This window comes from Oncorhynchus tshawytscha, linkage group LG25, assembly GCF_018296145.1.
Source record: "Oncorhynchus tshawytscha isolate Ot180627B linkage group LG25, Otsh_v2.0, whole genome shotgun sequence".
Classification (NCBI taxonomy): Eukaryota; Metazoa; Chordata; class Actinopteri; order Salmoniformes; family Salmonidae; genus Oncorhynchus; species Oncorhynchus tshawytscha.
In genome coordinates, this window is record NC_056453.1 from 29898589 (window position 1) to 29921537 (window position 22949).

The 22949-nt window shown below is 41.3% G+C and overlaps 1 protein-coding gene across 2 annotated transcripts in view; it reads right to left on the minus strand.

Moving 5' to 3' along the window:
* The window catches only part of foxn2a (forkhead box N2a), a 63959-nt gene extending 42882 nt beyond the window's left edge, over positions 1–21077 (minus strand). Inside the window, exon 1 of one of the 2 annotated variants that reach the window (XM_024388238.2) lies at positions 20884–21077. The gene's annotated coding sequence lies outside the window, so the exon portion shown is untranslated. Of the gene's footprint in view, positions 1–20055; positions 20847–20883 lie in introns of those variants that run through there. The other variant, XM_024388239.2, reaches the window with a different exon arrangement.
* Between the last annotated feature and the right edge of the window lie 1872 nt (positions 21078–22949).

Consider the following 22949-nt stretch of genomic DNA (forward strand, 5'->3'; position numbering starts at 1 on the left):
CATTAGCTGATCTCTTAAGCCTGTGTTTACCACAGACCTTATTTTCGGTGTTCATCCAAAAACGCTTTTCCCCATAGGCATTAGTCCAATGAACCATGGTGGAGTTAGTGTCTACAAAAAGACACCATTACTCGCTCTCTCTATGGGGCATGAAGTCCTACACGTCTTCCCCCCTCCGACCTTTCCACTCTCAGAAATCAGACATGCAAAACTACAAACATGCTTAATTAAACACACTCCTAAAGTCTGAACACACAGTAAAGTCACACTAGTCTTAATTAAACCGGATCAGACAGTGACGCTTTCAGAAGAGTGCTCCCCATTGGGATAGGGGCACCAACTGTTGTTTTGTGATTGGGGGCCTAAAGAGTGGAGGGGCACACTTCTGCCTGAAGAGGAGAGAGCGGTAAATACAGCCACGTTTATTTGATTACTGCACTCTGATGTCATGTAACCAAGACAACGGAAGCGTTGCTCAGGGTGTGTGTGTGTGTGGTGGTGTGGGTGTACGGCTACCTCCTCCTGTCTGTCAGGAGATGAAACATTTGTGCAGCTGCAGTCATTAAAAGCAGTCACCTCCAAACAAAGGCCAGATCATATCAGCAGAGACACGAGCTGTGATGGGTTGATAGGGGGCAGCAGCAACAGCCAAGGCAGCTGGTTCAGTTGGAGAAATCAGAGGAGACGCAACTTACTAACCCCACAGGGACAATGCACAGAGAGGACAAGATGAAGGATAGACGGTCATGATGAATATAACTGAATTAAGGCGACGTCAAAAAGAACGAACCACGGCAAGAAGGCACACGGTTTTTGCTCATATTTCCCTTCCTTTAAAATCACACAGCCGGGGTTGAATGACAGGAATTCATTGTTTAACTTTCTAATGCAACACCGTTCGCATAGTTCAAAGTGTTGCTCCTGTCAGTCTGTCCATGAAAACCAGACATCGGTGATTTAATGTGATGGTCTTTGTAATCCTCCACATCTTTCTCTTCCATGGTGCTATCAACATGGGAAAACAAATTATCCAACCAACCACACGAAGGACAACAGCACATTTAAAGTCATTGTTAAATCACGCAGACCTTTTCTAGACTGACTAATGTCAGGCAGCAACCAGAGGTCACTGGTACTGTAGTTTTCAAAAAACTCGTCAGTTTTTGTTCCTACAGGCAAATGGCTTTACAATTGGAAAACACCACCTCAATCCCCACACACTTCTCCAGATGGGCCGAGTTGCTGCACACGTAGTTAATGTTGGAACACCAAGGGTGTTGACCTTAGCACACTGGAGCCAATAGAAGAATAGGAGTGAGAGAAGTTAGTTTACGGCGTGGTCCTTCGTAGCTCAGTTGGTAGAGCATGGCGTTTGTAGCGCCAGGGTGGTGGGTTTGATTCTCAGGACCATCCATTTGTAAAATGTACATATGTACGAGTCATTAAAACTCGTTTTTCAACCACTCCACACATTTCTTGTTAACAAACTATAGTTTTGGCAAGTCAGTTAGGACATCTACTTTGTGCATGACACAAGTCAGTTAGGACATCTACTTTGTGCATGACACAAGTCAGTTAGGACATCTACGTTGTGCATGACACAAGTCAGTTAGGACATCTACGTTGTGCATGACACAAGTCAGTTAGGACATCTACGTTGTGCATGACACAAGTCAGTTAGGACATCTACGTTGTGCATGACACAAGTCAGTTAGGACATCTACGTTGTGCATGACACAAGTCAGTTAGGACATCTACGTTGTGCATGACACAAGTCAGTTAGGACATCTACGTTGTGCATGACACAAGTCAGTTAGGACATCTACGTTGTGCATGACACAAGTCAGTTAGGACATCTACTTTGTGCATGACACAAGTCAGTTAGGACATCTACGTTGTTGTGCATGACACAAGTGCATGACACAAGTCAAAGTTAGGACATCTACGTTGTGCATGACACAAGTCAGTTAGGACATCTACGTTGTGCATGACACAAGTCAGTTAGGACATCTACGTTGTGCATGACACAAGTCAGTTAGGACATCTACGTTGTGCATGACACAAGTCAGTTAGGACATCTACGTTGTGCATGACACAAGTCAGTTAGGACATCTACGTTGTGCATGACACAAGTCAGTTAGGACATCTACGTTGTGCATGACACAAGTCAGTTAGGACATCTACGTTGTGCATGACACAAGTCTGTTAGGACATCTACTTTGTGCATGACACAAGTCTGTTAGGACATCTACTTTGTGCATGACACAAGTCTGTTAGGACATCTACTTTGTGCATGACACAAGTCTGTTAGGACATCTACTTTGTGCATGACACAAGTCAGTTAGGACATCTACTTTGTGCATGACACAAGTCTGTTAGGACATCTACTTTGTGCATGACACAAGTCTGTTAGACATCTACTTTGTGCATGACACAAGTCAGGACATCTACTTTGTGCATGACACAAGTCAGTTAGGACATCTACGTTGTGCATGACACAAGTCTGTTAGGACATCTACTTTGTGCATGACACAAGTCAGTTAGGACATCTACGTTGTGCATGACACAAGTCAGTTAGGACATCTACGTTGTGCATGACACAAGTCAGTTAGGACATCTACGTTGTGCATGACACAAGTCAGTTAGGACATCTACTTTGTGCATGACACAAGTCAGTTAGGACATCTACGTTGTGCATGACACAAGTCTGTTAGGACATCTACGTTGTGCATGACACAAGTCTGTTAGGACATCTACTTTGTGCATGACACAAGTCAGTTAGGACATCTACTTTGTGCATGACACAAGTCAGTTAGGACATCTACGTTGTGCATGACACAAGTCTGTTAGGACATCTACTTTGTGCATGACACAAGTCAGTTAGGACATCTACGTTGTGCATGACACAAGTCAGTTAGGACATCTACTTTGTGCATGACAAGTCAGTTAGGACATCTACGTTGTGCATGACACAAGTCTGTTAGGACATCTACTTTGTGCATGACACAAGTCAGTTAGGACATCTACTTTGTGCATGACACAAGTCTGTTAGGCCTCTTCTTTGTGCATGACACAAGTCAGTTAGGACATCTACGTTGTGCATGACACAAGTCAGTTAGGACATCTACTTTGTGCATGACACAAGTCTGTTAGGACATCTACGTTGTGCATGACACAAGTCTGTTAGGACATCTACGTTGTGCATGACACAAGTCTGTTAGGACATCTACTTTGTGCATGACACAAGTCAGTTAGGACATCTACGTTGTGCATGACACAAGTCAGTTAGGACATCTACGTTGTGCATGACACAAGTCAGTTAGGACATCTACTTTGTGCATGACACAAGTCAGTTAGGACATCTACGTTGTGCATGACACAAGTCAGTTAGGACATCTACTTTGTGCATGACACAAGTCAGTTAGGACATCTACGTTGTGCATGACACAAGTCTGTTAGGACATCTACTTTGTGCATGACACAAGTCTGTTAGGACATCTACTTTGTGCATGACACAAGTCTGTTAGGACATCTACTTTGTGCATGACACAAGTCTGTTAGGACATCTACTTTGTGCATGACACAAGTCAGTTAGGACATCTACTTTGTGCATGACACAAGTCTGTTAGGACATCTACTTTGTGCATGACACAAGTCTGTTAGGACATCTACTTTGTGCATGACACAAGTCTGTTAGGACATCTACTTTGTGCATGACACAAGTCTGTTAGGACATCTACTTTGTGCATGACACAAGTCATTTTCCCAACAATTGTTACCGACGGATTATTTCACTGTCTCACAATTCCAGTGGGTCAGAAGTTTACATACACTAAGTTGACTGTGCCTTTTAAACAGCTTGGAAAATTCCAGAAAATGATGTCATTGCTTTAGAAGCTTCTGATAGGCTAATTGACATCATTGGAGTCAATTTGGGGTGTACCTGTCGATGTATTTCAAGGCCTACTTTCAAACAGTGCCTCTTTGCTTGACATCCTGGGAAAATCAAAAGAAATCAGCCAAGAAAAAAACAATTGTAGACCTCCACAAGTCTGGTTCATCCTTGGGAGCAATTTCCAAATGCCCGAAGGTACCGTGTTAATCTGTACAAACAATAGTACACAAGTATAAACACCATGGGACATATAAACACAATGTCATACCGCTCAGGAAGGAGACATGTTCTGTCTCCTAGAGATGAACGCACTTTGGTGCGGAACAGCAGCAAAGGACCTAATGAAGATGCTGGAGGAAACAGGTACAAAAGGATCTATATCCACAGTCAAACGAGTCCTATATCGATATAACCTGAAAGGCCACTCAGCAAGGAAGAAGCCACTACTCCAAAGCCGCCATAAAAAAAGCCAGACAACGGTTTGCAACTGCACATGGGGACAAAGATCGTACTTTTTGGAGAAATATCCCCTCGTCTGATGAAACAAAAATAGAACTTTGGCCATAATGACCATCGTTATGTTTGGAGGAAAAAGAGGGACGCTTGCAAGCCGAAGAACACCATCCCAACCGTGAAGCACGGGGGTGGTAGCATCATGTTGTGAGGGTGCTTTGCTGCAGGAGGGACAGGTGCACTTCACAAAATAGGATGTCATCATGAGGGAGGAAAATTATCTGGATATATTGAAGAAACATCTCAAGACATCAGTCACCCAACTTATTGTGGGAAGCTTGTGGAAGGCTACCTGAAACATTTGACCCAAGTTAAACAATTCAAAGGAAATGCTAACAAATACTAATTGAGTGTATGTAAACTTCCGACGTCAACTGTAAGTTAGTTTGGATAAATGGCATATCGTATTATTATATTAATATTAGTTAACCATTCCCGTCTCTTAATAACAGACATGTCAACTTCTGCTAATCCGAATGACCTCAATTAGACGGCACCAGATAAGAGACAATTCCCTATTCACACCAATACCACAGTTCTGAAGATGCGTATCCTAACCTTTCTTCTTTATGGGTCAAAGTCCATCACACTGTGATAAAATGGTTAAAGGGATACTTCAGGAGTTTTACAATGAAACCCTTTATTCAATGGGGCATTATTGGTATGGGAAATGTGTTTACACGTTTAAAAAAATGAATAATCAATAAAGAGTGAAAAGACAAAACATCAACAAGAAAGATATTTGAATTTGACAGTAAATATTGCACTCAAAAAGGTTTGTACAGTGTTTTAGCAATGTGAATTTGTAGTACGAACAGTAGGGGAAGGAAAATAAACTGATATTGGTGGTATTTACAATGTTTGTACTCCACTGGTTGCCCTTTTCTCATGGCAACAGGTCACAAATCTTGCGGCTGTGAATGCACACTGCGGTATTTCGCCGAACAAATATGGGAGTTTATCAAATGTTTGATTTGCTTTTCAATTCCTTTGTTGGTCTGTGTGATCTGTGGGAAAATACATCTCTAAAGTGGTCATAAATTTGGCAGGAGTTTAGGAAGTGCAGCTAAGTTTGCACCTCATTTTGTGGGCAGTGGGCACATAGCCTGTCTTCTTCCTATGGCGGCCTCTCTCAATAGCAAGGCTAAGCTCACTCAGTCTGTGCATAGTCAAGAATTTTCATAAATTTGGGGTCAGTCACATTGGTCAGGTATTCTGTCACTGTGTACTCTCTGTTCAGGGTCAGATAGTATTCCAATTGGCTCTGTTATTTGATTGATTCTTTCCAGTGAGTCAAATAGTTATGTTTTTGCTTCCTTATAATTTGGTTGGTCCAAATGTGTTTCTGTCCTGAGGCTCAGTGGGGTCTATTTGCATTTGTGAACAGAGCCCCAAAACCAGCTGGCTGAGCGGACACTTCTCTCTGTTCATCTCTCTGTAGCGGAGGGCATTATGGTGGAACGTGTGGGCATCGCTTCCTTTAAGGTGGTTGTAGATTTTAACACATCTTTTCTGGATTTTGATAACTAGTGGGTATAATCCTAATTATGCTCTGCATGGATTGTTTAGGGTTTTGCGTTGTACACCAAGTATATTTTTTCAATTGGGTGTTTGTCCCATTTTGTGAATTATTGGTTGGTGAGTGGACCCCAAACCTTACCACAATAGAATGAATTCTATAAATTATTTAAGTATTTTTAGCCAGATCCTAATTGGTTGGTGAGTGGACCCCAGGCCTCACCACCACAGAAGGCAATGGGTTTGATAACTGATTGAAGTACTTTTAGCCAGATCCTAATTGGGATGTTGAGTTTTATGTTCCTTTTTGATGGCATAGAAGGCCCTTCTTGCCTTGTCTCTTAGATCTTTCACAGCCTTGTGGAAGTTACCTGTGGCGCTGACGTTTAGGCGGAGGTAGGTATAGTTCTTTGTGTGCTCTAGGGCAACAGTGTCTAGATAGATTTTATATCTGTTGTCTGGCTACTGGACTTTTTTTGGAACACCATTATTTTGGTCTTGCTAAGATTCACTGTCAGGGTCATGTCAGACAGAATCTGTGCAGAAGATCTACGTGCTGCTGTAGGCCCTCCTTGGTTGGGGACAGAAGCACCAGGTCATCTGCAACTAGTTGACATTTGATTTCAGCTTATAGTAGGATGAAGCCGGGTGCTGCAGACTGTTCTAGTATCCTCTCCAATTCATTGATCTGTTGAAGAGCATGAGGCTCAAGCTGCATCCCTGTCTCACCCCACGGCCCTGAGGAAAGAAATCTGTTCATAGCCAATTTTAGATTAACACATTGTTTGTGTTCATCGATTTTAAAAATGTTCCCCCCCCACTCAACACCGCTTTCCATCAATTTGTATAGCCAACCCTAATGCCAAATTGAGCCAAAAGCTTACTTGACTTGAACAAAGCATGAGAAGGCTTTGCCTTTGTTTTATTTGTCTGACAATAAGGGTGTATTTGTGGTCTGTTTGTGCTGTATTTTGGTAAGAAGTCCATTTGACATTTGCTCAGGACATTGTTTTCACTGAGAAAATGTTAATAGTCTGCTGTTGATACAGCAGAGGATTTTTCCAAAATGGCTGTTTGATGCAGATTCCACTGTAATTATTGGGGTCAAATTTGTCTCCACTTTTGTGGATTGGGGTGATCGGGCCTTGATTCCAAATATTGGGGAAGATGCCAGAGCTGAGGATGATGTTAAAGAGTTTTAGTATAGCCAATTGGAATTTGTGAGCTGTATTCAGGATACCATCAAAACCACCAGCCTTTTTGGGTTGGAGGGATTTATTTTATCCTGTAGTTCATTCAATGTAAATTGGAGAATCCAGTGTGTGCTGATAGTCTTTAATAGATGATTCTAAGATTTGTAGTTTATCATGTATATATGTTTTTGATGTTTGTTCTCGAGCCGAAGGATTTGAGACGTGGTTTATTCATACATCCTCATTTTGGATAGGTAGCTCTTCGTGTTGTTGTTATTCGTTTGCTGTGTTCCAATTTTCCCCACACGTGGTTAGATTCTTCAATGAGAATTCGCTGTTTTCTGTCATGCTGTTCCTCCTTTTCTCTTAATGTATTTCAGTATTGTTTCACCATAGCGAAGGCTCAAGTTCTGGGTCTCTGTTTTTGGTTGGACATGTTTCTCAATTTATTTTGTAGGATTTTACATTCTTCATCAAACCATTTGTCATTATTGTAAATTTTAGATTGTCTGCTTGACATTTTTACATTTGACAGGAAGCTGAAAATGGTGTAATATACCGTTTAGGCTTTTCAGGGAAATGTTTCCTCCAGGAACTTGTCGAAAAGGGATTGGATTTGTTTTTTTGGTAGGTTTCAACACTACTCTCCTCCCATCATCTATAGCGTTTCTTAATAGTATGCAGTTTATTTGGCTTTAATACCTAATGATCGAGTATTGCTCTGTTCAAGTAGACTGATTTTGCTGTGATCTGATAGCGATATCAGTGGGCTGAATGAACACTCAGAGACTCTGGGTTGAGGTGTGTAGTCTACAGTAGAGGTCGACCGATTACGATTTTTCAACGCCAATGCCGATTATTGGAGGACCAAAAAGCCGATACTGATTAATCGGCAGATTTGTATTATTTATTTGTAATAATGACAATTACAACAATACTGAAGGAACACTTATTTTAACTTAATATAGTACATCAATAAAAATCCATTTAGCCTCATAAATAATGGAACATGTTCAATTTGGTTTAAATAATGCAAAAACAAAGTAAAAGTGCAATATGTGCCATGTAAGAAAGCTAACGTTTAAGTTCCTTGCTCAGAACATGAGAACAAATGAAAGCTGGTGGCTCCTTTTAACATGAGTCTTCAATATTCCCAGATAAGACGTTTTAGGTTGTAGTTATTATAAGACTATTTCTCTCTATACCATTTGTATTTCATATATCTTTGACTATAGGATGTTCTTTATAGGCACTTTAGTATTGCCAGTGTAACAGTATAGTTTCCGTCCCTCTCCTCACTCCTCCCTGGGCTCGAACCAGGAATACAACGACAACAGCCACCCTCAAAGCAGCGTTACCCATGCAGAGCAAGGGGAACAACCACTAAGTCTCAGAGCGAGTGACGATTGAAACGCTATTAGTGCGCACCCCGCTAACTAGATAGCCATTTCACTTTGGTTACATCAGCCTCATCTCAGGAGTTGATAGGCTTGAAGTCATAAACAGCGCAATGCTTGACGCACAACGAAGAGCTGCTGGGAAAACGCACAAAAGTGCTGTTTGAATGAATGCTTACGAGCCTGCTGCTGCCTACCACTGCGCAGTCAGACTGCTCTATCAAATCATAGACTTAGTTGTAACATAATAACAACACACAGAAATACGAGCCTTAGGTCATTAATATGGTCGAATCCAGAAACTATCATCTCGAAAACAAGACGTTTATTCTTTCAGTGAAATACGGAACCGTTCCGTATTTTATCTAAGGGGCATCCAAGGGCATCCATTAGTCTAAATATTCCTTTTACATTGCACAACCTTCAATGTTATGTCATAATTACGTAAAATTCTGGCAAATTAGGCAGCCCAAGCTGTTGCATATACACCAACTCTGCGTGCAATAAACTCAAGAGAAGTGACAATTTCACCTGGTTAATATTGCCTGCTAACATGGATTTCTTTTGGCCAAATATGCAGGTTTAAAAATATATACTTATGTGTATTGATTTTAAGAAAGGCAATGATGTTCATGGTTAGGTACATATTGGAGCAATGATACGCACCGCATCAATTATATGCAATGCAGGACACGCTAGATGAACTAGTAATATCTCAACCATGTGTAGTTAACTGACGTTAGTGATTGATTGATTTTTATAAGTTAATTTTAATGCTAGCTAGCAACTTACCTTGGCTTACTGCATTCGCGTAACAGGCAGTCTCCTCGTGGAGTGCAATGAGAGGCAGGTGGTTTGACTAGTTAACTACAAGGTTGCAAGATTGAAACCCCGAGCTGACAAGGTGAAAATCTATCGTTCTGTCCCTGAACGAGGCAGTTAACCCACCGTTCCTAGGCCGTCAATGAAAATAAGAATGTGTTATCTGACTTGCCTAGTTAAATAAAAGGTGTAAAAAAAAATATATATATATTTTTTTACACCTTTATTTAGATGTCGACTGAAATGCCCGATTTAATTAGGGCCGATTTCAAGTTTTCATAACAATCAGAAATTGGTATAAATCGGCAAAATCAGTGTCCAAAAATACCGATTTCCGATTGTTATGAAAATTTGAAAAATCGGCCCTAATTAAATCGGGTATTCCGATATTTTTTATTATTATTAATATATATATATATTTTTTTTAATCGGTCAACATCTAGTCTGCAGTACCCATTGCCAAGGGATGAGCTGTAGGTGTGTACCTACCGTAGGATTCCCCGCAAAGCCTACCATTGGCTACCTACAGACCCAGCATGCGACTGAGCTACAAGGAGTTGTGACCCATTTTTTGTTGGTTGTTTTGTGGTATGTGTTTAGGGAAGCATATTTGGGAGGGAATGCCTTCACCTCCAGGTAGGCATTTGTCTCCGTGTGCTGAGAATGTCGGGTTCTTGTCCAGTTCAGGCGTTTAGTTCACCAAACTAGTACGTGTCCCTGGGTATGGAAATTGTTGATCTCCCCCTCCAGACTGGATAAACTATGGGAATTATATGGGGGGGGGGGGAATATAGGTAGCACACAGGAGGCCATTTTTATTTGTTGAGAGAGAATTTCCTTTAGAGTCTAGCAGCAACCAGTGGATCCATCTCCTCTATATCATGTTTCTTGCAGGATGACAATGTCTGCATTTCTGATTTATTTGGTGAAGTCTGGGTTCCTGCTCTTCGGGTCAGAAGCAGAGGACCTCAGACCTGTTGGAAGTGTTTGAAAAGCACCACCACTGTTCCAACCTTTTGATACAAAATTTATAGAGGCTGTCGTAGTCTCAGGGTCTTCGTTTCCACCCGGGGCCAATACCCTCACTCTTGACAGAGGGATAGTGTGGTCTTATAGCACTGTGCCGTGCCAGGAGATTGTCTGTGTGGAAAATTAAATTGCTCATGTTCCCAGTCTTTTAACAGTCCGCAAATAGTGTCTCTGGATTGTCCCCGAGGAGCTTCTGTTTGTTGTCTTTTCGTGCGGTGTCATTTTTTATTTCTAAGGGGAACTGTACTATGATAGCCTCTGCACAGGGGTGTAACGAAGACATGGAGCAGGGGGCTTCAGAGCCCTCTGCATTTGGGATTGGTGAGGTTGTGATTCTCTGTTGCCATTGTTGGGTTCAAGGGCTTTCATACTTCAGCACTAATTGAAGTTGCAGCTGGGTCTGTTCAGTCCTAGCAAGCTTGGTAGCTCTGTAGCCTTAACTTATCAGTGTTTATAAATTAAAATATCTAGAGATCGTACCTTTTACGTCTTGGCTATAGAAGCAGCTTCAGACTGAACAATACTCACTCAGGTCCAGGTTGGATGGTATTTTGATGTTTCTGCTGTTTGTTGGTTTACTAGAAAGTTAGCTGGAGAGTCCTTGGAAGTTAGAATCCTTCCAAGTAATGTTGCCCAAAATCCAGGCTGTAGGTTTGGAGTTTTGATTTAAAATGGTTGTGTTGTAGAGGGTAGTATATTTTATAGGTCCTTGTGAAAACTCCAAGTTTATCTAACAAAATCTTTTTGCAGAAACATTCAGGAGCCCATGACCTCTAGTAGATACCATAGACTTCCAGTCATTTAGCGCCCAGGTATCCATGAGTTCATCTGACACTGGGGAAGTAGATCAAGGTCCTCATTGCCAAAATCCGGAAGTATCTCTTTAACGTAATAGGGAATGCTTTGTGTGGCCTTAAAAAAAGCACACATAGTAGGGTTTGTAAGACCCTAGAAGGCCTTCATAACACTAATGAATGTGACACTATAAAGATCCTATAAAATGATTTAAATTCCATGTGACAACCCCCTCCTGTGATTGGTTATCAAATGATTAAAAACAAAAAGAGCATGCAATCTAACAGCATTTACTTTGGAAAAACATTGGAAAGCAGACTAATTAGCATATTACTGTGTGAAACATACATTTATGACAAAAGTATCACCTATAGCTAAGGCATGATTAATGTATTAAGTGTTTCACCTACAGTGCCTTCAGAAAGGACTCATACCCATCGACTTATTCCATATTTTGTTGTGTTACAGATTTTTTTTCTTACCCATCGACACACAATACCACATAATGACAGAGTGAAAAATGTAGACAATTTTTCCAAATGTATTGAAATTAAATATAATTTACCTAAGAATTCACACCCCTGAGTCAATACATGTTAGAATCACCCTTGGTAGCAATTACAGTTGTGAGTCTATCTAGGTAAGTCTAAGAGCTTTGCACATGTGGATTGTACAGTCGTGGCCAAAAGTTTTGAGAATGACACAAATATTACATTTCCAAAGTTTGCTGCTTCAGTGTCTTTAGATATTTTTGTCAGATGTTACTATGGAATACTGAAGTATAATTACAAGCAAGTGTCAAAGGCTTTTATTGACAATTACATGAAGTTGATGCAAAGATTCAATATTTGCAGTGTTGACACTTCTTTTTCCAGACCTCTGCAATCCGCCCCGGCATGCTGTCAATTAACTTCTGGGCCACATCCTGACTGATGGCAGCCCATTCTTGCATAATCAATGCTTGGAGTTTGTCAGAATTTGTGGGTTTTGTTTGTCCACCCGCCTCTTGAGGATTGACCACAAGTTCTCAATGGGATTAAGGTCTGGGGAGTTTCCTGGCCATGGACCCAAAATATCAATGTTTTGTTCCCCGAGCCACTTAGTTTTCACTTTTGCCTTATGGCAAGGTGCTCCATCATGCTGGAAAAGGCATTGTTCGTCACCAAACTGTTCCTGGATGGTTGGGAGAAGTTGCTCTCGGAGGATGTGTTGGTACCATTCTTTATTCATTGCTGTCTTCTTAGGCAAAATTGTGAGTGAGCCCACTCCCTTGACTGAGAAGCAACCCCACACATGAATGGTCTCAGGATGCTTTACTGTTGGCATGACACAGGACTGATGGTAGCGCTCACCTTGTCTTCTCCGGACAAGCTTTTTCCCCCAGATGGCCCAAACAATCAGAAAGGGGATTCATCAGAGAAATTAACTTTACCCCAGTCCTCAGCAGTCCAATCCATGTACCTTTTGCAGAATATCGGTCTGTACTTGATGTTTTTCCTGCAGAGAAGTGGCTTCTCCGTTGCCCTTCTTGACACCAGGCCATCCTCCAAAAGTCTTCGCCTCACTGTGTGTGCAGATGCACTCCCACCTGCCTGCTGCCATTCCTGAGCAAGCGCTGTACTGGTGGTGCCCCGATCCAGCAGCTGAATCAACTTTAGGAGATGGTTCTGGCGCTTGCTGGACTTTCTTGGGCGCCCTGAAGCCTTCTTCACAACAATTGAACCGCTCTCCTTGAAGTTCTTGATGATCTGATAAATGGTTGATTTCGGTGCAATCTTACTGGCAGCAATATCCTTGCCTGTGAAGCCCTTTTTGTGCAAAGCAATGATGACGGCACGTGTTTCCTTGCAGGTGACCATGGTTGACAGAGGAAGAACAAGGATTCTAAGCACCACCCTCCTCTTGAATCTTCCATGTATGTTATTTGAACTCAATCAGCATGACAGAGGGATCTCCAGCCTTGTCCTCGTCAACACTCACACCTGTGTTAACTTCTCTAGGATAGGGGGCAGCATTCAGAATTTGCTATCCTCAGATCCTCAGTGCTATCCTCAGATAATAGCATCGTTTGCTTTCGCTGAAAAACCTTTTTGAAATCTGACATGTTGGCTGGATTCACAACAAGTGTAGCTTTAATTTGGTATCTTGCATGTGTGATTTCATGACAGTTCGATTTTTATAGTAATTTATTTGAATTTGGCCCTCTGCATTTTCACTGGCTTTTGGCGAGGTGGGACGCTACTATCCCACATATTTCAGAGAGGTTAACGTGAGCATCACTGACATGATGTCAGCTGATCCTTTTGTAGCAGGGCTGAAATGCAGTGGAAATGTTTTTGGGGGATTCAGTTAATTTGCATGGCAAAGAGGGACTTTGCAATGAATTGCAATTAACATCATACAAACTGAGGCAGCAGAATTAAAATTAATATGTGTCATTCTCAAAACTTTTGGCCACGACTGTACAATATTCGCACATTATTCTTTTAAAAATTATTCTAGCTCTGTCAAGTTGGTTGTTGATCATTGCTAGGACAGCCATTAGCAAGTCTTGGCACAGATTTTCATGCTGATTTAAGTTAAAACTGTAACTAGGCCATTCAGGAACATTCATCATCAGTGCAATTAAAGTATTCACAACATTTTGTTTTGTTACAGCCTGAATTGAAAATAGATCAAATTTATATTTTTTAGTCACTGACCTACACACAATACCTCAATGTCAAAGTGAAAATATGTTTTACAAATTAATAAAAAATTAAAAGCTGTGGGCCTCCCGGGGTGGCGCATCGCAGTGCTGGCTGTGCCACCAGAGACTCTGGGTTCGCGCCCAGGCTCTGTCGCAGCCGGCCGCAACCGGGAGGTCCGTGGGGCGTCGCACAATTGGCCTAGCATCGTCCGGGTTAGGGAGGGTTTGGCTGGAAGGGATATCCTTGTCTCATTGCGCACTAGCGACTCCTGTGGCGGGCCAGGTGCACAGTGTTTCCTCCGACACATTGGTGCGGCTGGCTTCAGGGTTGGATGTGCGCTGTGTTAAGAAGCAGTGCGGCTTGGTTGGGTTGTGTTTCGGAGGACGCTTGGCTTTCAACCTTCGTCTCTCCCGAGCCCGTACGGGAGTTGTAGCGATGAGACAAGATAGTAACTACTAACAATTGGATACCACGAAATTGGGGAGAATTTTGTTTTTTTAAATAAATACATTTAAAATGAAAAGCTATGTTTTTAGGTCAGTATTTAATAACCCCTTTGTTATAGCAAGCCTTAGCTTAACAGATGTAGCTTAACAAGTCACATAAGTGTTAAACATAATATTTGAATGACTACATCTTCTCTGTACCCCACACATAAAATTCTGTAAGGTCACTCACTCGAGCAGTGAATTTCAAACACAGATTCAATCACAGGGGTAGACCAGGGATATTTTCCAATACCTCACAAAGAAGGGCACCTATTGGTAGATAGTAAAAAAAATTTTTTTTAAAGAAGACCTTGAATATCCTTTTGAGTATGGTGAATCAATATAAAATTTGGATGTGGTATCAATACACCTAGTCACTACAAAGATACAGGTGTCCTGCCTAACTCAGTTGCAGGAGAAGAAGGAAACTGCTCAGGGATTTCCCCATGAGGCCAATGGGAATTTTGAAACAGTTACAGAATATAATGGCTGTGATAGGAGAAAACTGAGGATGGATCAACATTGTAGTTACGCCACAATACTAACCTAATTGACAGAGTTAAAAGGAGGAAGCCTGTACCGAATAAAAAATATTCCAAAACATGCATCCTGTTTGCAATAAGGCACTAAAGCAAAACTGCAAAAATATTTGCCTAGGAAATTAACTTCATGTCCTGATTTCAAAGCGCTTTGTTTGTGGCAAATCCAAGTACCACTAAGTACCACACCGAGTACCACACCGAGTACCACACCGAGTACCACACCGAGTACCACACCGAGTACCACACCGAGTACCACTCCTCCTATTTTCAGGTGGCTGCATCATGTTATGGGTAAGCTTGTAATCATTAAGGACTCTGGAGTTTTTCCCCCGTATAAAAAAATAAACGTAATGAAGCTAAGCACAGGCACAATCCTAGAGGAAAACCTGGTTTAGTCTGCTTTCCACCAGACACTGGGAGATTAATTCACCTTTCAGAAGGACAAAAACCTAAAACACAAAGCCAAATCTACATTTGAAGTTGAAGCAACATTGAAGTGGCTTACTAAGACAGGGAATGTTCTTGAGTGGTCAAGTTACAGTTTTTACTTAAATCTAAGTCAAGACCTGAAATTAATTGTCTAGCAAGAATTAACAACCAATTAGACAGAGCTTGAAGAATTTTGAAAATAATACAAATGGGCAAATGTTACACAATCCAGGTGTTGAGAGCACTTAAGAGACTTACCCAGAAAGACTCACAGCTGTAATTGCTGCCAAAGGTGCTTCTACAAAGTATTGGGTGTGTAATGTAAGAGATATTTCTACATTTTATTTTCAATAAACTTGCAAACATTTCTAGAAACATGTTTTCAGTTTGTCATTATGGGGTAGTGTGTGCAGATGGGTGAGGGAAAAAAAACGAATAAATGTTTAATTCAGGCTGTAGCACAAAATGTGGAATACGTCAAAGGGTATGAACACTTTCTGAAGACACTGCATATTTTGACCTTGTGTTTTGGGTTATTGTCCTGCTGAAATGTACATTTGTCTCCCAGTGTCTGTCGGAAAGCAGACAACCAGGTTTCCTCTAGGACTTTGCCTGTGCTTAGCTCTAATCCACTATTTGATCCTAAAAATAAAATTAAAAATAAATAAATACTCCCTAGTCCTTGCCAATGACAAGCATACCCATAACATAATGCAGCCACCACCATGCTTGAAAATATGATGAGTTGTACTAATTGATGTGTTGAATTTGGTGCTTTGTATTCAGGACATAAGGTTAATTTCTTTGCCACATTTTCTGCAGTTTTACTTTAGTGCCTTACAGGATGCATGTTCTGGAATATTTTTTATTTTGTACAGCTTCCTTCTTTTCACTCTTTCATTTAGATTATTATTGTGGAGTAACTTCACTGAAAAAGAATATAAACACAACATGTCCCATGCTTCAGAGCTAAAAAACAAATCCCTGAAATGTTCCATACACACAAGCACATAATTTTATTTTGCTCACATTTTCTGCACAAGTGTGTTTAAATCCCTGTTAGTGAGCATTTTTTGCCAAGATAATCCATCTACACAACAACTGTTGCATATGAATAAGTTGATTAAACAGTATGATCATTACACGGGTGCACCTTGTGCTGGGGACAATAAAAGGCCACACAACAATGCCACAGATGTCTCAAGTTGAGGGAGCGTGTAATTGGCATGATGACTGCAGGAATGTCCACAAGAGCTGTTGCCAGATTATGTAATGTTCATTTCTCTACCGTAAACTGCTTCCAACATTGTTTTAGAGAATTTGGCAGTACTTACAACTGGCCACAAAACTGCAGACCACGTGTAACCATGCCAGCACGGACCTCCACATCCGGCTTCTTTACCTGCTGGAGGGGGGGTATGGGGTGATGAGTATTGCTGCCTGTTAGAAAGCACTTTTATGGGGTAAAACTTATTCTGATTGGACCCCTGTCCAGTCATGTGAAATCCATAGATTAGGGCCTAATTAATTCATTTTAATTGACTGACTTCCTTTTATGAACTGTAACTCGGTAAAATCTTTGAAATTGTTGCTTGTTGCTTTTGTATTTTTGTTCAGTATACAATGTTGATCCATCCTCAGTTTTCTCCTATCACAGCCATTAAACTCTGTTTTACACCATTGGCCTCAGGGTGAAATCCCTGAGCAGTTTTCTTCCTCTCCAGCAACTGAGTTAAGGACACCGATATCTTTCTAGTGACTGGTTGTATTGACACACCATCCAAAGCATAATTAATAACATCACTATGCTCAAAAGGGATATTCAATGTCTGCTTTTTTTTTTTACCCATCTACCAATAGGTGTCCTTTTTTTGAGGCATTGGAAAACCTCCCAGGTCTTTGTGGTTGAACGTGCTTGAAATTCACTGCTCGACTGAGGGACCTTACAGATAATTGTATGTGTGGGTTACAGAGATGAGGTAGTGATTCAAAAATCATGTTGAACACTATTATTGCACACAGTTCATGCAACTTGTTTAAAAAAAATTACTCAACATATTTAGGCTTAACTGCATATTGACTGAGCTTTTCGTTAATTAGTAAACATTTCTAAAAACACAATTCCACTTTGACATTTTGGGGTTGTGTGTGCAGGCCAGTGACACAAAATCTCAATCTAATCCAATTTAAATTCAGGCTGTCAAGGGGTGTGAATACTTTCTGAAGGCACTGAATAGCCTCCTACATGTTTCAGAAACATGTGTTTCATTCCCTTTGTCTCCAGAGTGAGATGTATAATGTCAGTCAGTCTGGTACACTTTAACATGTCCCAGAGGACAAGGACAGAATATTCACTAAGATTGAACCAGCTGCTCTTTCTATTCCACTTCTTGATTAAATGGCATGGCTCCTTTCACTCTGTGGAATAGGCTGTGTCTGTGTGTGTGTGTGTCTCTCAACTAGTGTCGAGCGCAAATAAATAAATAAAAACAGGGAGGAAATGTAGATTCCAGAATCTCATGCCCGCAATCTAAATAACCTTATTATGACCGACGCACAGCACCCCCCCGCCCACACACACACACACACACACTTGTGACAATCGTGCAGCTCCATGTGCCTGTGCTGCACTGAGCGAAGAGAGATAGCCATTCCATAGCGAGGTTAGCAGTGGGGTTAGCAGCAGCGTTATTAGGGTTATGGGCAGGGCATATTTATAGTCATGAATGCCATGAAAGAGAGCAGGTCTTAGGCTATTTCAGGCAGCTAAACTACTTACCCGTCTGACTGCAGCCCTCCTCTGCAACTATACATACTTGTACACCATATGACAAATGGTATAAAAAACATATTTACAAAAACACACAGGGTATTAAAAGAGAAAAAAAAACAGCAGATGGTTCCAAGAAAACCAATCATGATGTACACTGTGTTCACACACACACACACACACACTATTGGCATGAATTCCTGGCAGTAAACAAATGACAGGTTGATCACTTCTGTTCCTCTCCTTTTATCTCAGGCCTGCTTTGTTTTACTGTTTATCTGAGGCACATTAGTCAGCAAACTGTTTGTCAAAAAGAGGAACATTGCCCCTTTCCACCCTCATGTCAAACACACACACAAACCGTTGCCTGCATAACAAGACAACTACAGTAGGCAACACTTGTCAATCCAAATAATTGATTTAGGATATTTTTTTATTTTTACAATCAGAAATCCCAAATGTGTAACTTTTGTAAGATAAGAGAAAAAGGGTAACATGGTCACACAGACACACGAGAGGGGAAACTATCATTGTATTTTATCACACCAACTGACATACCTCTTTAGAGAAAAATAATGAATTGGCTGCCAACAGTCACTCACTGTTTGGAGATACAAATTACTAGCTATCTGGGACAATCCATTACATCATGAACAGCATAGCAACCTAGCTGTAGCAGCCTAGCTGTAACCTCTGGTACCAATTTCAATGTCCAAAATCACAGGTGCGGTTCTTTAGTTAAATAAGCAATAAACATCCCATAATGGTTAGGGTCATGTCTAAAAATGCCCAGTTGCCCATTATTAGCCTAGTGGTTAAGAGCATTGGCCAAGTAACTGAAAGGTTGCCGGTTTGAATCCCCGAGCCAACTAGGTGACGAATCTGTTGAATGTGCCCTTGAGCAAGGCACTTAACCCAAATTGCTCCTGTAAGTCGCTCTGGATAAGAGCGTCTGTTAAATGACTAAAAATGTCAACGTAAATTATTTTGTCTATTAGAGATCTCAGTGACTTTGAAAGAGGGGTCTCAAATGAGCATGGGGTTTAAAGGGTGTGTCTCAGTCAGCAGATCTCAACCCAATTGAAAACTTATGGGGAATTCTGGAGCAGCACCTGAGACAGCGTTTTCATCCACCATCAACACACCAAATGATGGAACTTCTCGTGGAGGAATGGTGTTGCAGCCCTCCAATTATGCTCCAGAAACTTGTAGAATCTATGCCAAGGTGAATTGCAGCTATTCTGGCGGCACGTGGTAGCCCAAAGCCCTTTTAAGACACTGTTGGAGTTTCCTTAAGTTTTGGCAGTTACCTGTAGCTACACCAAAGGCAACTTGACACTAAACTCATTGCATGTCCAGTGATGTGCTGACATGCTCCAATATGTGAATAAGCCTTTCGGAGTTGCTGTTGTGACTTCTATAACAGCGAGCTGTGTCGCTGTCCAACAATGCATTATGACAAAGGCCACGCTCCTGCCTCACTAGCGCCTTACATGCGCGTGGATGGGTTTGGAACTGTGTGTGGGACATTTCAACTGACAAAATTGCAACACCGCGACAATCTGGGCATGTGAGCGTTTTTGAGGAATTGACTCAGCGTCCATCCAGACATATTGCATTGCGTACAGGCCAACTCATGGGACAGAGGAGCTTTAGCGGAAGAACAGAAATGTTAGCAAGCTAGATTTTGCTTGCTCAGCTCTTCGATAACCCCTGGAACACTTTCCACTGGCAATGTTACTAAACGAGGAATCAATAACAGTAAAATAACTAAATGACTGATATCATTTCCAAGAAATATATCAGAGGACACACGGCAAATGGGCTACATAATCACAAACACGTTAACCTCCCCCCTTGCTACTTTCGCCCAATAAAGTTGCCTTACATTTACACACACACACACACCAGATGTATATATATTTTTTTAAACAATATAAATAAATATATAGAGTCCTTGTATGGACGGCTCACCGAAAAACGTTTGAATTTTGATTCAAGATGACTCATATCAAACTGTTAAAAATGGTCCACAATCCAAATGACACCAAATTGACACGACCTCGGTGCTCAATATGAAATAAGTTCAAGCAGCTATCGATATGGTGTCTGACAGAAATAGTCGAACTCACTGCCAGACTCGTGACATGGCAATCGAATGTCAACTAAAACGGGCAGCAAGCCAACACCTTACAGAATCTAGAACGATACATTTTCACCGTATGACTGCATGCGCAAACGAGCCATTTGTTATCTGACCAAATCAAATTGGTGGAAAAGCGGCGAAGCTATCCAAGCTGGATACAAAATATCCATCGTCGGTACACATTGTTGCAATTGATATTTAAGTTAAGTGTTTCATGCAAGTTCAAATGAAAATGAAAACACATTGGACGGTCAAATTACCCGTTGTTGGCTAACTACTTACTATTCGACCGTAAAATAAGTTACATCTAGCCAACTCGATAGCTAAAGAGCCACATGGAAGACAAGAGACGCCAAAAACAACGTATTAGCACAACTGGAAAAATTTTAACAAAGTCTAAAGAATTGAAAAGTTTCGATATAGCATTGTCTCTATTATGGCTTACCATTCCATAACGCAACGCTAGAACTCAGAGAACAAATGGGGGAAGTACAGTACATGTTGTTCGCTATTGAACTGCCATGCTGGCTGCTCGAGCGATCAGTCACTTCTCCCATTTATTTTGCGCTACCTTTCACCGTTCACGAAAAACACATTAAAGCATTCCGTAATATCACACCATTAAATAAATTAAAGACGCCTTTTCAAGTACTTACATTCATGCAAGCGTTGCCTGCAAAGTAGCAGTATGGCAGGAATTGTGTGTTCAGATGTCTGTCTCAGTGTCAGAGATCACATCGGCAGCTGCTTCCTCCATCCACGCAACGCGCAGATCACGCCGCACAGCAACGCTACCGAACCCCTCGCCGTCGCCAAGGCAACAAACCCACTTCAACCAATCATAACCCCTCCCATTCCATATCCCCTGGCAACTGCCGCAGCGCAGAAGCACATGGTTATTCTGTGGCGCTGCGGACGCCGACGCCACTCCATTTTCTTTTTTACTTTTTTTCTTATGAGTTCATTGTGTAGCCTACATAGAATATGGCATATTGTAAACTTAATTAAAATACAGAAAAAAAACGCACAGTACATTTTTTGGGGTGTCTCCAAATAACACAGTTAATTTCAGCGGTTAGAATAAACTACACAGCATGTGGTGATGAAAGTGGGGATTAAAGTAATAGAAGGCACCTGCGTCATTTTGGCGGGGGACTAGAAGGCATCTACGTCATTTTGGCGGGGGACTCCAGCCAGTGAGCGGTCATGATGATGGTACAATGTAGCCTACTTTATCTGGACTAAGCAGTCTCTTCCGCTAGCAGATTAATTTGTAGTATATCTCTCCCTAAGCGCTGCAAACGGGTCATCATTAAAGGGACTGTTAAGCTTTGTAATGCCTCAATATGCAGCCAACACTAAAGAGACCCCTGATTTCAGTACATATGTGACTGATAGGCACAGCATTTGTCATGTAGACCTACAGTATAATGGAAAGGGCTGCATTATTTGTATTCTGGAGTCGACCCTATTACTCATTTGGTATGGGCCACTGTGCAACTCTCTTAGCATCAGTGAGTTTACACCAAACTGTAACTCTCACATCAATGTGATACCTGACCCCCTTTAGAGCTCCTCCTTCCACCCCTCTGTTCTCCTTTTATTCATTTTTTATTTCACCTTTATTTAACCAGGTAGGCCAGTTGAGAACAAGTTTTCATTTACAACTGCGACCTGGCCAAGATCAAGCAAAGCAGTGCGACAAAACAACAACATAGAGTTACACATGGGATAAACAAACATACAGTCAATAACACAATAGAAAAAGTATATGTACAGTGTGTGCATATGTAGAAGATTAGGGAGGTAAGGCAATAAATAGGCCATAGAGGCAAAATAATTACAATTTAGCATCAACACTGGACTAATAGATGTGCAGATGATGATGTGCAAATAGAGATACTGGGGTGCAAAAGAGCTTCAACAACAAAAAATAACATGGGGATGAGGTAGTTGGGTGTGCTATTGACAGATGGGCTGTGTACAGGTACAGTGATCGGTAAGCTGCTCTGACAGCTGATGCTTAAAGTTAGAGAGGGAGATAAGTCTCCAGCTTCAGTGATTTTTGCAATTCGTTCCAGTCATTGGCAGCAGAGAACTGGAAGGAAAGGCGGCCAAAGGAGGTGTTGGCTTTGGGGATCACCAGTGAAATATACCTTCTGGAGCGTGTGCTACGGGTGGGTGTTGATATGGTAACCAATGAGCTGAGATAAGGCGGGGCTTTACCTCCTCCTCTGTCCACTTCGATCCTGTTTTTATAACCTCTCTCAGAGAGATAACTCTGAAAGCTACCAAAGTAGCTTAGATTTTATTTTCCTGCCAAAGTTCTTCTTTCAATATGTTGAGTTCAAGGCTTATAATTTCTCTATTACCTTATAATTAATGACCTACCTTTTTATTCACTTTGAAATGTCTTTCTACGCCATTGTTCTGTTTGGGATGTTGTAGTATTTACAATGCTTTTGCATCCTTCTAGTGGAAACACAGAAACACACCCTGTTTCACTTCATGCCCTTCAGTTAGTTCAACTGGACAAACAGGATCTTCTGTGAATCATAGGGTGGTGGTATGCTACAGCCACACTGGATTCAAGTAAACCAGCCATTAGAGGGTTGAACAGGACCTGTAGTGTTTGTTTACCCAGATGCAGTGTTGTTCTAACCCATATAACTCCTTTTCATGTTGATGGTTTCTTTTCTTTTGTGGGTTTTAAGGCTTGAAA